Here is a 2,809-nt window from a genome sequence, read left to right as displayed (position 1 = left end):
CAGTTTCCCATCAAAGTACACTCACCAACTTTGGCGAAGACGGCCGAAAAAATGGAGATATACAGGAGCAAACTTAAAGAAGGATGCATTAATGCTAGGGATGCGGAAGGTCTTCCCTCGGCTTGGAAATTTGCCGTTAAAAAAGCTTACAAGTAGCGCATCAACTGAAATATGATATGTATTTGATTTAAAGGAAACTTAGTAGCTTCTATTTAGCTACGATAGATCGTATTAATATTTAGTCTTTGTAGTATATTATTTATTATTAGGTATCGTTTGAAATTTATTTTTTATTCTTATTAATTGATTTGTTATCAGTTTATTGATATTTTTGAATTTTTGAACGTATTGTTCCATTTATTATGTATTCCATTTTCGTATGTTCTAGCCTGATGATGATCCGTTAAGTGGATCGAAAACGTTCGTTTTTAAAAAACTCCCTCAGCAAACAATAAGGTGTTGATTATGTTATTAGATCATCAGTTGCCAACCGGTGGTCCATGGAGAAACTTGGACATTGATCAACTTTAAGATTATGTGAAGTATTGTGAAAGAAATGCTAAATGCTTGGTTGTTTTTCTCACTCATTGGGGATTTTTTATTTAAATCTAAAACCAAACATGAAATGACTTATCAATAAATAATAATGTGAGTGAGATTGTCATCCTTTTTGGAAAAGAGCAAAGAATCCATAAACTTCTTTCAAACAATCAGCAACAAACTTCAGATTAATCTGTTATAATTAAACAAGTGAATTGTACATTAATAAAGTAAATTTTATAATCATTATTCTATAGATGTTTGTATCATTTATAAAATTTCATGATAGTGGTCTGCAAGATTCAAAATTGTAAGTTTAGTGGTCTGTGAGATCAGAAAGGTTGGTGACCACTGTGATAGATGGTCCAATACCTTCCACCAAAACATGACAAAATTTTTGCAACTGTTTTACCATGTTTTGAGCAATATGAGGACATGCATTATCATGTAACAAACATACTCCCTTAGTAAGCAGGCCATGCTGAAGATTTTTTTATAGCACACCATAACATTTTTAAGGTTTTTACAGTACTTTTCCACACCGATGGCTTCTTGAAGCAGATAATTCATCAGAAGAATGCCTCTCTGGTCCAAAAAACTGTAGCCATGAATTTCATGGTTGAAAGTGCTTGTTTGAAGTTTCAAAGAATGTGAATGGTGCCATTCAAGAGACTGCAACTTAATCTCAGGTGTGTAGTGAGACACATCTCATCTCCCATCACCACACAATCCAACAATTCATCTCTTTCCATATGGTATTGATCAAGAAATGCCCAAGAAGCAGCCATTCTCTTTTGTTTGTGTTCTCTTGTCAACATTCTTGGGACCCCAAGACAAATCTTGTATTGAAGGTGATAACTGACAATTTCATAAACAACAAAATGAAAAACATTAGGTGAAGCTGCATGAAGCTCATCAATTGTTAATTTCATGTTCTGACTTATGGAAAAGCTGATTAAATATTAAAATTAAATCACATATAAGTTTTCTTGTATTGTTACTTATAATTACACTCTTAAAAATAAAAACCATTTAAAATAATTTATATTTTTTTATCATTGAATTTTTGAATATTTTACAAAGTTATCATTAAAAAGACCAAACATTTAGTCATTTTAATGTTTCACATTTTTACTTGTAAACAATTTGTATTTATACTTTATTATGCTTTACTATTTTGGTTTCTTGATGAAGACTGAAAACTAAAATCATTTAGAGTTTAATACAAGGTCTTCTAAAAAGAATGCTACCATTTTAAATTACTGTAATTATGTTAATTGTTGTCTGAGAAGTTGCAGTATGTGATGTATACCAGCTGATAGAGTAACTGTCAGAGTTTCACCTTCCATGGGTATTCAAATATCTTGTTGTCTACCACCTCTAGAAGAACTGTAAATGAAAATGAAAACTGCAATAAAGAAAGAGGTTTTGTGTTCTGCAGTTTTCACAGTCAGAATCACTCATGTTGCAGATTATTCATGTTGCCTGCTGTGGGAGGAGTGAACATGGATATGCTGTAATGAATGTAGGAGAATTTGAATATCAATTGGATGTGTGCTGCATGATGAAGTGCATACACTGAGAAATTACAATGGGCTAACACGAAACTTGAACAGTTTTCCAAATATTTTATTGTACATCATGTTTTTAGATAATTAACATAATTACAATAATTTAAAATTATATCATTCTTTTTGAAAAACCACTTATGTAATATTCTACTATTATTTATTTTGAATTTTAAACTGAATTTGTTATTCAAGTTCCGTCAATTATCTTTCTAATGTTGTTATTGTTATTGATAGATTTCATTTGTAAAATTAAAGAATAAATGGTCAATTAATCATCCAAAAATTTCTAATAGCTATTAACTAATCAAAATATCAAAATGCAATTTAAAAACATTTTATTTATTTATATAATCTTAACCATCATTTATTGTTATAAAAGTTTAAAATTACATCCACAATTATTTCCATCTCTAGCATTTTTAAAATTTAAAAACTTACTTCATCAGTTGCTTCTTTCAATCTTTTTCTTTTTGATGAATTAAGAACTTTTGAAATATCTTCATTTTTAGTAAAAGACAGTAAATAATTATTTAAGCCTAAATTTAAAAAAATTATAATTAATAAATGATCACATTACTTATAAACTGACAATGAATCAAAATATATTGCAATGTAATTACCAATATTGAATTAACAGATAAATATATTCCTAGACACTATGAATATACTTTTATATTTCTCAATATTGCTATTTAAAA

At 28.9% G+C, this 2,809-nt stretch overlaps 1 long non-coding RNA gene across 1 annotated transcript in view; it reads right to left on the bottom strand.

Moving 5' to 3' along the window:
- The window catches only part of LOC111617787, a 24,147-nt gene extending 21,551 nt beyond the window's left edge, over positions 1 to 2,596 (bottom strand). The window contains exon 1 of the long non-coding RNA XR_002755479.1: positions 2,550 to 2,596. This is a non-coding gene — a long non-coding RNA (uncharacterized LOC111617787). The remainder of the gene's footprint in view (positions 1 to 2,549) is intronic.
- Positions 2,597 to 2,809: the final 213 nt, after the last annotated feature.

The sequence above is a fragment of the Centruroides sculpturatus genome, unplaced genomic scaffold, assembly GCF_000671375.1.
Source record: "Centruroides sculpturatus isolate CEXI.00-Female unplaced genomic scaffold, Cexi_2.0 scaffold648, whole genome shotgun sequence".
NCBI classification, from domain to species: Eukaryota; Metazoa; Arthropoda; class Arachnida; order Scorpiones; family Buthidae; genus Centruroides; species Centruroides sculpturatus.
Note: the sequence above shows the minus strand (reverse complement) of the source record. Positions and strands in the feature narration are given on the sequence as shown.